The sequence below is a fragment of the Trichechus manatus genome, unplaced genomic scaffold (genome assembly GCF_000243295.1).
Source record: "Trichechus manatus latirostris isolate Lorelei unplaced genomic scaffold, TriManLat1.0 scaffold00021, whole genome shotgun sequence".
NCBI classification, from domain to species: domain Eukaryota; kingdom Metazoa; phylum Chordata; class Mammalia; order Sirenia; family Trichechidae; genus Trichechus; species Trichechus manatus.
In genome coordinates this window covers 6145924-6159174 of record NW_004443957.1, presented here as the reverse complement: position 1 = coordinate 6159174, position 13251 = coordinate 6145924, and the positions used below count along the sequence as shown (strand labels likewise).

The 13251-nt window shown below is 43.6% G+C and overlaps 1 protein-coding gene across 2 annotated transcripts in view; it reads right to left on the bottom strand.

Annotated features, from left to right (window-relative positions):
• Positions 1–5848, bottom strand: part of SIPA1L2 (signal induced proliferation associated 1 like 2) — a 243289-nt gene extending 237441 nt beyond the window's left edge. The window contains exon 1 of one of the 2 annotated variants that reach the window (XM_023728024.1): positions 5717–5848. The gene's annotated coding sequence lies outside the window, so the exon portion shown is untranslated. Of the gene's footprint in view, positions 1–5545; positions 5684–5716 lie in introns of those variants that run through there. The other variant, XM_023728023.1, reaches the window with a different exon arrangement.
• Between the last annotated feature and the right edge of the window lie 7403 nt (positions 5849–13251).

Here is a 13251-nt window from a genome sequence, read left to right as displayed (position 1 = left end):
TCCCCAAAACTCTCTGAATGTGGCTACAGAGGTCTTGATAGAACTCCATTTTAAAACTCTCTTTGAAAATTACTTCTACATTTTTACCAGTTCCGTAAGAAGAGTTCAATCAAAGGTCATTTTAGATACCCTGGAAGAAATGTAAAATGAGGTATAAAATGTTCAGATAATTTACAACAGAAACAATTAGAACTTGAAGGCAAAACTACTTAGTTCAACAAAAGTGAAAATATAAAATTCTTTCATGTTCAAATCCCTAACTCTCAATCATCTAATTAGCAAGTATTTTTTGAAAGCCATGTGGCAAAAACCATCTGGGTACAAGGAATTCAGTATACTGTAAACCAAAACTGTCCCTGCTCTTATGGCACTGACATTCTACTGAAGTGAGACAGAAGATAAACATACAAAAACTAATAATCCATATAATGTCAGGTAATGATAAGTGCTATGGATCAAAATACAGCGCAATTAGGGGAGTTACTGCAAAAGAGGGTGGGGTGAGGTGGGATGGGTACTGCTAACTTAGATCAGACATTTCAGCAGATACTGTGCACTGTTGTTCTCATCACCCTGTCCCAACCAACCGAAAGCTGGAAAAGTTAAACAATCAATTTTCTAGCCTCCCTTGCACCTAGGGATGGTTCTGGCTGATAAGATACAGAATTACACTGTCAATCTGCACTTTTAAAGTTGCTTTTCTTCTCTTAGAAGTTCCCCAAAACACCACTGAAGAACCAGTTAAAATAAAACCAGGCACAATAAACATTAGGTCTTGCACTGACATTAGTACAGGATGGGGAAGATATGGCTTACGGGCAGCATGCTATTAAGGGCTCAGTTGTTTTAGTGAACAGGAAACTCACTGAGTCAGAGGAATGGGGCCACCAAAACAGTGAATGCAAATGTGGACTACATCAAAACAAGCAGGAAACGCAACTTGAAGGAAGGGCACTCCTCCTCTACTTTACACTGGTCAAGCTGCACTAGAAGCATTCGGTTCTGGGCCAACTTTAACAGATATTGTTCTGTGAGTAACTGAAATACCTCTATAGAAGGATTTATACTGTAAACTACCAAGGGAGTGGAATTCAAAATAATAATACGTAGAATTGGGTATCAATTCTATACACCAAAAAATTTTTCCAATCATCAAAAACATCAAAAAGGTAGAGGTTCCCATTACAGAGATGTTCGGGTATTGCTTGAAGACCACTAGCAGAGATCATATAAAGACAATCCAAGCATCAAAGAAGCATTAGTTGGTCTGCGTCAGTGATTTCCAAACTCTGGTCCTTACTGAAGTTTTCACTGGTCCATGCAAAAAGACAAAGTGTCTGTGTGTGGGGGTATAAACCAAAAAACCAAACTCGTTGCCGTCGAGTCGATTCCAACTCATAGTGACCCTACAGGACAGAGTAGAACTGCCCCATGAGGTTTCCAAGCAGCGGCTGGTTAGTGGATTCAAACTGCCAACCTTTTGGTTAGCAACCAAGCTCTTACCACTGCGCCACCAGGGCTCCAATATACTTATGTAGCAGCATTAAAAGCTGACAAGTGATAATCCCTAGAATTTGCTTTGGTTTCCAAAAAGTATAAGAACAGAAAGGGATAAGCTTAAGATACCTTCTGGCCCAGAGATGCTATGATAACTAGACTCAACTTACCGTGTATTTTCTTCTTTTCCTATCACTCAACTTGACTATACAGCGTTGTAGAGGGAGAAAAAATTTATCAAGGAATTGGATTACAAAAAAACATGAAATATCACAAGAAACAAAACCTCGCCTTGGCTATGTATATTTTCACCAAAAAAAAGGTCCTCCAAGGTCGAGAAGGGAGAGTGTTGACATGTCGTGGGGCTGTTAACCAATGTCATAAAACAGTATGTGTACTGACTGTTTAACGAGAAACTATTTGGTCTGTATACCTTCACCTAAAGTACAATAAAAAAAAAAAAAACAAACAAACAACAAACAAAACCTTGGCAGTGCATCAGACATGGCTCCCTTAGACCACTACTAATCTTTGAAGTTAAAGTTTATAAATCAAGTTCAGAAAGGATCAAAACGATTTCTCTCCAAAGTTGCAAAGCATTTAAGTTCCTATTACATTGTTATCCCTCCTTTAAAGGGGTCACGGCTGAATGTGACTGGAACAGAAAAGCAATTTCTGAATAATCGCTTCCAAGGTAAGTCAAGTAGCTGTAACTCTCCCAAGTGTTTACATACAAACTTCCAAAATAAAACAAACCCACTGTTGTCGAGTGGATTCCGACTCATATACAAACTTACATCTATAAAATATAAATGATTCCAGTCATTTTCATTACTCTTGTATACTTATTTTAAATGATAAAGAAACCTTAAGTGTTGCTACTCAAAGGGATCACAGAAATACTTTAGCCAAACTCACTTATTTTAAGATGAAGAAAGCGAAGCTCAGAAATAACCGGCTGCTCAAAAATGTTATTTAGGGAACAGGCGGTAGACCCATGGAACTGGAGGTTCCTCCTTGCCTGACTAATGTTCTTTCTACTCACCCTGCAAGGGAACTGGGTACATTAACTGAAATAGAAAATTCAGTACCCCGTATTCTTCAAGACTGCCCTTCACGTGTCATTCAAGTTCAAAACAGAAAAAAAAAACTTTGTTTTCTGGTTCACAGTAAACAGGCTGAATTTTCTTCAAATTTAGTATGTCTTTGAAAGGATTTGTAATCCTAAACCACCACCATAAGTAGATGATAAGTTCAAAGACTCAATGCCTTCCTCCATCTCCAAAACCTTGCATTTACCAATTACGGCTGTGTGTGGAGAGAGGTGGGTATGTCCACATAAACACATTGTTCCTTGCAAAGGATGCAGTAAACACAACCCTTTTAAAAACTAGTTTTGATTTCCAAACAAAGCACTTTTAAACCAACTTCAATTACCAAACAATTGCCCTTTCAGGGCGGCTCATGAGTATTTCTCACTTTCAGGAATACACAGGCTCTCAAAATGAATAACCCATTCCCCTTTCTGCCTCATGTAAAAAGATCCCCAAGGTGGACAGGTGTTTACAAAGATCAGGTATCAAGGAACCCTTCAAAATACCATTCCAGTCTTGAGGGGGAAGAAAAACTCATATTAGACATTTTTAACTACAAGTAGCATCATATGAGCCAAATCACGACAATGTGATAACTCCCCTGCTAGACCAAAAGTTACATTCCATAAAATTAAAGCTCTTCAAAAAGTCTTAATATTTAAAAACATAAAAAGTATTTGATGAAAAATATATACTAATACCATCAGGGGAAAATCTGTGGCTTATACTCCAAAGCCAGAAGCTCCACCCCCATACCTGTTATTTCTCTCTTGCTTTATTTTCAGGACCCCATGCGTACAATGCTTCTTATCCCAGTTCATTTCACCCCCTCTATAGGCAGCATGTGGGTACTGATTAAAAGCTGTTTCTGATTTCATTTCATTTCCTACTTCCTAGATGCTTTCTCAGTAGTTGTTGGGTTTGTTTTTGTTTTGTTTGTTTTCCTTCAGCTAGTTATGAATACACTAATTCAGAACAAACATATCAATTCAACATGTCACATATGAAGCTGGGCAAGGCACTCAATAAATGACTTATACTTTTAAGATACTTCCATAGCTTGTAAATAAGTTTGCCTACTTAGGCAAGATTTGGACAGGCTGCTATGGTCTTGCTTTAGAATACAAGTACTTAAAAACATGACTGGAAACTTCTCGGTGCTGAAATGGCCAACTACAGGCTATAGTACTTTTCATAAGAGGTTGTGCTCAGAAATGAAAAAGCAAATATCAAGCAAGAGGAGAGAAGGAACTAAAGATGTCCATAACCCAATCCTTGGTATGAATCCATGCATATCTCTTTTCCCCTAAATGCATCTTGAAATCTTTAGGAGTCAATGAAATTTGTACGCAAAACTCAAGAAAAGACTGCACTTTCCCATGAATACGTACTCTTTTGTACCTCTCAGAGTCAACCAGTGAACTACTAAATCAAGCAGTAAACACAGTGAGCAGAAAGATTTTCTAAACAGAATTACAAAACTCACTGAAGAACTTTGAATTCCTCAAATTAGGCAAAACATGAAACAGACATTCTTAAGTATGTGACTAAGTACAGAAGCCAAAGTGTCTCTTGAAATTCATCTTTAGGTGTGAAAGAAATGATGGGCCACCATTTGGTATGTGCATAGGTATTTGTATCGGTTTTATAGAGAAGTAATATACTTCAAGTAAAGCAACAGTTTTGGAATTTTTTTTCCTCCCATTATAAATTATAAGATTGGAAAAATTACAACCTGAACTGCAAACACAGACAACTCAAAAGGACAGTTTACTAAATGCCTGTCATAAGAAAGCCACCTAGTGTTAACGTTTAGAAATGGAAACTGCAGACAAAAGAGGCAAAGAAAAGGAAAATCAGCGACTATTTTAAACTTAATGAGCAAACCCAGGAGAATCACCAAGATTCTTTGTTTGGGGGAGAAAAAAAGCCATCTTTATCAAAACCAAGCCTAAATGTAAGCAAAATCCAAATGTCTCCACTTTAAATTTGGCCAAAATCTTGTTTTGGTAAACACAATTCCGTGACCAATGCACTTGATTTTTCTAACACTCACGCTGGAGTCATCTTGGGCCGAATTAACTTAACTGAAGCAGGTTAATGATGACAAATATTTCCCAGAGGAGTAATGCCAAGTTGTTTCTCCTCCCGAGAAACATCGGCTCTCGCTTGTAGTTGATGAACGGAAATTGATTCTTTGGGTTTGCAGCAAGGCTGAAAATTAAGCTGTAGGTGCTCTTAGTCATATTCCCAAACCGTGGTAAAACTACCTTCAATAATATGGTGAGACTGTCCCAGGAGCGGAGAAGGCAGCGAGACGGAGAAATTAGCAAAGCGGAAGAGCCGTCGGGATTTGGAAGAAAGAACGTACTCAGAAGCGCGCACACCAGTAACTGAGGATCTTACAAAGGCGAATCCGGGTCCCGGGGAGACGCGCCAGGCCCCCAAGCGCGCGCTTCGGGTGCACGTCTTTAAGGAGAATACACCCTGCAGCAAGTTAAACAAGTAACCCCAACTGGTCGGGGGGTAACCGCGTCTGGCACCTTTTTGTCTTATCGTTTTGAGTGTTAGTCAGAGAGGAGTTACCGGGCACCCAAAGCAAGGTTCTCATTAGTGCTAATGTCACCAAGACGGGAATAACCTTTCAGTCGATCCGTAACTTTGAGAGAACGAGTGGGGCGGCTCCTCTTCCATCTGCGACCCGCCGCCTCGGGTCGCGCAGACACACTCAGTCCCCGCGCCCGCCCTGCGTCCCAGCCCCCGAGGCCCCCGCCAGGGCGCTCAGGAGGCCGCGCGTCAGCACCCCGCCGTCACCCCCAGAACAGCCACTTCACCTTCGGTGACACTGCCCGCAGAGGCTGTCTCCCAGAGACGGGCTGGAGCTCCCGAAAGGCCCCTCTGCCCCCTTGCCGAGGACAGTGGCTGGCCCCTTTCTCCTCTCAACCCACACGCACCACGGCAGACGCGTCCCTCCGGGACCTGCTACAGCCTGCGCGCGTTGGGCGGCAGAGACCCGGGCCGCCGCCTCGGAACCCGCCGCCCGCCCCGGCCCTGGACTCTCCCCCTCGCTGGGCTGCGGGCTGAGGGCTCAGGGCTGCGGGCTCAGGGATGCGGTGGGGAGACACCTGGTATGCTCGCCGCCTGAGCTCGGGCCCGGACGCGGCGAGCGGTGGCGCTGCGGGATCTTGGGCGGCCGGCCGGGTCTAGCACTCACACGCGCTTCCCCGCCTCAGCTCAGCGCTCCGCTCGGCTCCTCCCGGCTCCACCGTCTGCGGCGCCAGATCCAACACCGCCTGCGGGCCCCTCAGCCCGCCCTTAGCGATTGGGCGAGCTCGCCGTCTGTCTCGCGGTGCCGCTGGGCTCGGAACGCCGCCGGCGCGCGGTTCCCAGGCCCGCGGCGCGGGGAGCGGCGTGTCCGGGAGGGGAGCCCGAGCGCGCTTTTCGCGAAAGGGCTGCGGACTTCTGCGCCGGCGGGCTGAGAGGGCGGGGCGGGCATCTGCTCACCTGTCTGCGGACGCAGGGACAAGCCTGCGCTTTCAAGTGTAAGCCGTGGCCTGTGTCTCCGGACGTGCGCTCTCCCCCGGCAGGAGTAAGTTCCACGCCGAGCTTCGCGCCGTCTGCTCGATGCAGCCAGCAAGCCGGCAGCGCCTGGCCGGACCCCGACAGGCCCAAGTCCACCGTCCGCGGAGCGAAGCAGATGCGCCGTTTGGTGCTGGGCGTCCCCGCGCCGAGGCTCCGCGCCCGCCGGCTCCGGAGTACGGGAACCATCGCAGAGCTGCGGCCGAGGAGCCCGCGGGCCCGATCTGCCCGGGACGCTGTGAGAGCGCCACGTTAGGGGCCACCTTTAAAAGACCTCGTCGGTTTCCTCAGAAGAAGACTAGGCGGTTTGGCGACCAAAGGGACGGCGAGCGAGGTCTCAGCAGGCCGAGCCCCGAGGTGTGCCTGGCTGGGAGGAGCGCCTAGACCGCCGAGGCGGTGCCCCTGACCCCGGGGCTGGCGGGGGGAGGGGGGCTCAGAGAAGCGCATGAATAAACTGGATGTAACGAGGGCTGGTGGATGCCAGGTGCGCCGGAATGCAGCTGGAGACACTTTTCGGAACCAGGTGAAGCTGCGAGAGGCTTGCAGCCCCGGGCCCAACCCGTGCCTGCCCACCCCGCCCTCCCGGCTGGCCTCTACCGGCAGGAGGAGTGTTCGTTTGATCTTTATCTCATCGAGGAGTAAATGAACTTTTTTACCCATCTATTTACTTTCCTAGGGAATGTTGATCACGTTAAAGAGAGCATTACCTGAAAACATTAATGTAAATTGCTTGACTCTTGAATTAGTTGCTGAAAGATTAAAGGATCTCCAAGGAATCTTTTAAGCTAGATCGGGTTGTCTCTGTCTAAAATGATACAGTACTGGTTTAGGTGGCCTCTCACTTAACCTGGTGGCACAAAAGGTTAAGCGCTTGACTACTAACCTAAAGGTTGACTGTTCCAGCCCAGCCAGGGGCACCTCGGAACACAGGCCTGGTGATCTGCTTTTGAAAGATCACAGCCGGAAAAACTCTGTGGAGCAGTTAGTTCTATTCTGACACAGGTGGGGTCGCCATGAGAATGGCTAGACTGGTTAATGACCTTCCAGCAACACCACAGCATTTGCTGAGCTAGTGGCTTTACATTTCGGAGCTTCTAGGCTTTGTTTCCCTAGATTGGTAGTGGCAGGATTCAGGCTTGCAGTTCCTCCCCTTAGAGAGGCAAAATTCTTCCTTTAGAGATTAAGTTGCCTCTAACTCCCTATCGCAAACACTTCCCAGAACATAATCCTATTAAAAGTTAAATGAAGAAAGTCCCTCCCAAAGTATGTATCTCTGTAATCTAAAGCATGTACATATTATACAGTCTTTTACATCTCATAAAAATATATGTTGTCAGGTGCCAGCGAGTCGTTTCCGACTCATAGCGACCCTATGTACTACAGAAGGAAACTGCCAGGTCCTGAGCCATGCCCACAATCATTGTTATGTTTGAGTCCATTTTTGCAGCCAATAAAAGTGTATAGAATGGGTATAATAAAACATGTCAGAGAGCAATACCACCATATGACAAAATCCCTGAATTCTCCAGGTTTTGATGGGCTTCCCAATTGTCGCCCCGTTATCAGTGTTTGTAATGTTATTATTTAGTCGTTAAACATTTGTAGAGACCCACTGGTGCAGTGGTTAAACCTCTCGGCTGCTAACCGAAAGGTCTGCAATTCAAACCCACCAGCCGCTCTGTGGGAGAGGGATGTAGCAATCTGCTTCCGTAAAGATTACAGCATTGGAAACCCGATGGGGCAGTTCTACCTTGTCCTGTAGTGTCACTATGAGTCAGAATTGACTCAAAGGCAATTTATTTATTTTTGTTTTGTTTTGGTGATGTTCAAAACACTGCTAGGTGCTGGGGATATAAAAATGTGAAAAACACAGTCCCTGCTTGTCAGAAGCTCACCCTCTCCCACGTGTAGATACTGATACATTTTAGATACTCTACTAGAGGTACTAGAGGTAGAACAAATCCCACAGGAGCAAACATGAAGGGACTTTTCCTGGGGAGTCTAGGGAGGAGCACTTCCCTTTGTAATACATGATCATAATGCTTCTCACACTGGACATCATTGTGTATTTCATTGTCTTCCCCACTGTCCTGTAAGCACCATGAGGAGAAGAACCACGTCTCTCCCTGAGCTATGACCCCTAATTCAGCAACTGCCAGGCACATAGCAGATCCTGAGTCACTGGGAATGGGTTGTCATTGATGTGGGTCGTGCTGCTGCGGCTGCAGTTGTCCTTTGATGTGGTTCTTAAGTGCCTGATACATAATAATCTTATGCAAGTCAGAACAAACACTCTTCATGACTATGTGAGCCACAATTTTCTTCCTCTCCCACCTCACCATCCCTCTTTGGGTGTTTTGTAAACTAAATTGAAATATCCTAAACTTTTACCCAAAGGTCCCTGGGTAGCACCTGACTACCAAATGTTGGTGGTTCGAACCCACCCAGCAGTACCACAGAAGAAAGGCCTGGTGGTGAGCTGCTTCCCTAAAGATTACAACAAGAAAACCCGATGGAGCAGTTCTCCTCTAACACGTGGGCTCACCTTACCCCACTACCAAAGTTCACATTTGAAAAAAAAAAAATGCTCGTAATTGATTGTGCAGAATAAACAACTGGGTGCATTTATCAAAGTACACAAAAGTTATTGGCTTTCCCATAATCCTAAGTCATATGCAGCCCTTCCTCATCAGAATGTTCATGCCCTTAGCAAACATTGACTGAGCCCCTGTGGCACACCTGGACAATGGCATGCTCAGCAGTGGTCATACAGTGGAGGGCAAGACCACAAGGTGGCTACACCATGGCAGGTTGTGGGACATTTTCAAGAGAAAGACTTCAGGAATGATTCTGAACCTTCTTCACCAAATGAAATAGTCTAGAAATATTAGAATATCTTCTTTCCAGTAGTCCTCTTGTTCCTTGCCTTTTCAGGGAGGGGTAAACACCTTTAAACTTAGGGCAGAGAATGTGAAATTGTGGCATCTGTTCAGATATCAGTTCATCATTTTGGCTTCAGGATATCTTACCCTTCCCCCCCCCAAAAAAAAAAAACTCTTTTTCTATTAAAGCTATAAATGTTGCTGAAGTTTTAGAGGAAAATATCAGCTATGAAGTAGGAAATTTTATTTGCCTAGAAGCTAGAGCTAACTGTCATATGTTTGCCTTCTCACTTTCGCCCTCCTCCCCCCCTTGTTCTCTAGTTGTCACTTTCTGTCCCTATGAATGTCGTCATGCTCTAGAGGGTCCCTAAAGAAACAGACTCAAGGATTAATTCTCTTTACAAATTCTGAATCAACTCCTTCTGAAGTAATTCAACATCAGTCTTACCTATTTTTTTGTAAAAGGTGTAAACAGGGACAGAGTTCAAAGAAATACTAGCTGTCTATCCCATTCCAAAAAAAGGAGCCCTGGTGGCACAACGGTTAAGTACTCAGCTGTGAAGTGAAACATTGGTCATTCAAACCCACCCAGCAGCTTCGTGGGAGAAAGTCCTGGTGATCTGCTCCAGTAAAGATTGTAGAATTGCCTCATGGCTGTACTTTTCGGGAACATATTGCTAGGTCTTTTCTCCTGTAGAGTGACCGGTGAGTTTGAACCATCGACCTTTCGGTTAGCAGCCCAGAACTTAACAATTGCACCACGAGGGCTCTTTCCAGTAAAAAATTACAGCCCAGAAAACCCTGTGGGGCAGTTCTACTCTGCCACACGGGGTTGCTATGAGTCAGAATCAACTTGACAGCAGAAAACAACAACCTCCGAATTTAGCAAAACTAGAGTTTATTTCTTTGACACACTAACGCAAAATTCTACTTACAGATATGCATATACTGTAATAAACCTAAATGGCTGTCTAAGTTAAATAAGGTTTATATTCCCACTCTTATTTCCTCCTTCCCTTTTCTACTATAGTCCCTCTTTTAAAAAGTATTTCTTTTCCATAAAATCAACGTAATTTACAACAAATACATATTGATTGTATAATACATTCAGGATATTATGGTAGACCCAAAGGACTCAAGGACATACCGGCCGGAGTATGTGAATTTCATGATAAAGTGCAGATCTTGGGAGCAGGTCATCAGGACCACCAGTAAGTGGCACGCACAGGGGGAGCAGGAGAGCTGGCTGGCGGTGAAGCAAAGCTTGAACTATCATCGAAGCCTTCACCAAGATGATAAGTAAGCAGAAAAGAGAGGAGGGCTTGCTGGCAAGAGGACACACGATGCGTAAAGGCACGGGAACAGACTTCAAGGCGTGTTTGGGAAGTAGCATGCCTTCTGGCCAGAGCACAAGGCTTATTCATTCCTAAACACTCATACAGAGCATAGTCCATGTCAGGTCCTGTTTCCTTTGTAGAGGGAAAATCCTCATATTTGGATTAGCAAATGGACATCACTTTGCTTTATTTCAAAATGGAAACCTCTCACAACAGAAACTTGCTAAGGTATGGTCCTGTGAAGTAAAATAAGAAGTGCCACATCCTGCTGCAATTAAAATAATAATAGTAATAATAGTAAGAGGGGGAAGAACTGCAGCTCCAACAAGCTGGGTTACTGGCCCTGCCCTTGTAGCACATGGGTCATCCTGATGAAAATAAACCATGTGTTCCTCTTAAAGTGCAAATCAATAGAATAACATAAGAGTTATTAAATAATGTACTAAACACCGCATACTATCCATGGTAACCTAAGAAGAAATCCATCTAATAAAAAAGCTCAATTCAGCAAGTATTTATGGAGACACACTGCGTGCTCAGTTCTGATCTGAAGGAATGCAGAAGATTGTTATACATAAATAATAAGACCAGCCTCCTCTCAAGGAACATACACTAAAGCTGAGCAGGGATCTGTACACATGAAACAACTCTTAAGAATAGTGCAATGGCAATATATTAAAATGCATAATCGAGTTTAATGTCGGTAGATTTGCGCCACTGAGACCTGGAAAGGTAGTATTGGATGGCGTGATCAAGGATTAGTGACAAATATTTTTCTTATGTTCTTAATCTTATGTTTCACAAATAAGAAATCCTGTAAATTGGCCTTTGAGCTAATGTTCCCAATCCAGTGTATCTCCAAGAATCTTCCAAGACAAGTGGACTATTTCTTTTCTGCTGATTCCAACTCTTGGCTACAGGCATTCACATCTCCTGTCCACTATTGTCTCTCTCAACTTCTAAAGACCAGTCTAAGAGCTAAACGAATTGTATGGTCTTTATCACCCTTAAAGGTGTCTTCTGCCCTCTTCCCTCATATCACCTCTCCCATCCTCCAAAAAGAGCTTAAATTGTATGTTATTCAAAAGCATCTTCCATCTTTTCCCTTACTTTGATAGCCCAAATAGTGGATTTTTTCGGAGTCCACCCTTTGGCGCTGGATCTGATTTGGAAGCTTACTAGATACATGACTATAGACAGGTTACCTCTCAAAGTCCTATTTTCTTCATCCAAAAACTGGGTATAATAATACCTGAGAGAGCTGTGCTGATGATTCCATATGACGTTGAGTGCGAGGGGCTTAGCACAGTGGCTGGCACACAGTGTGTCACCGGCATTTACCATCTCCTCTTACGCTTCAAGATGGGGACTGTGAATTTATATTTCCAACACCTCACACTGTCTGGCACAGGGTAGTGGCTTGATAAATAACTGCCGAATGAATAAGAGATTTGGTGAATGGAATGCATTTAGGGATGAAGTACGGTCCTACTTCTCCTATTTTCTACCATAGCAGCTTTAAAGCTTATATCTTCATTCTCCAAATTTAATTTCTATTTGGGACATACAGTGGATCATATGTACTCTTTAACTAATGTTTTTTGTTCTACTTTTAAGAAATAACAAAATAATATTTAATTGATCTATGAGCAGCTGTTATTCTATACCACTAGATGGCGTGTATCAATAATAACACACCATTTGCTTTCCTAATTTAACTGCCTTCTGTAACGAAATTTTTAAATTTTTGTTGTCAATTAAACTCTAAGTAGCCTGAATATGCAAGACATTTCACAGTACTGGGTGACTACTCTCCAAGTCTTTCTGAAATTGTGAAGGAAAAACTCCTGAAGGAGGAGGGGGAGAGTTTAAAAGAGGTTGAATGCAATGGAGGAGAAAACAAAGGCAGACAGACAATTCATTCATTTAACAACTAGTGATTGCATACCTATCATTTGCCAGCACTGGGCAAGACACTGGGGTTATAGTGGTAAATAGTGGGAATGTGTTTGCTATTTCACAAAGAAAAACTATTAGAACATTAAGAGAAAAATGTTTATACTATGACATATAAATTATATAAGGGGATAGATTTTTTGTTTGTTTTTTATTGTGCTTTAGGTGAAAGTTTACAACTCAAGTTAATTTCTCATACAAAAATTTATACACATATTGTTATGTGACACTAGTTGCAATCCCTATACACTGACAGCACACTCCCCCTTTCTGCCCCAAGTTTTCCGTGTCCATCCAACCAGCTCTGGGACAGATATTTTTTAAAAATTGTTAGGAGTTATAAGGGAGAAATAGAAATAAATTTGAAATGTCTAATCAAGACTAGGTAATTTCTCACAGGGGGACAAATATTGTATGACCACTATTATAAGAACTCAAGAAAAGTTTTAAAAACAGAAGAAAACATTCTTTAACGGTTACGAGGGTGGGGAGGGAGGGGGAGGATTATTTACTAACTAGATAGTAGATAAGAATTATCTTAGGTGAAGGGAAGGACAGCACACACTACAGGGGAAGTCAGCACAACTGGACTAAACCAAAGCCAAGAAGTTTCCTGAATACAATCAAACACTTTGAGGGACAGAGTAGCAGGGGTAGGAGTCTGAGGACCATGCTTTCAGGGGACATCTAGGTCAATTGACATAACAAAGTTTATCAAGAAAGTGTTCTGCATCCTACTTTGGTGAGTGGCATCTGGGGTCTTAAAAGCTTGCAAGCAGCCATCTAAGATGCATCAATTGGTCCCAGCCACCTGGAGTAAAGGAGAATGAAGAACACCAAAGACGCAAGGAAAGTATTAGCCCAAGAGACAGAAAGGGCCACATAAACCAGAGACTTCATCAGCCT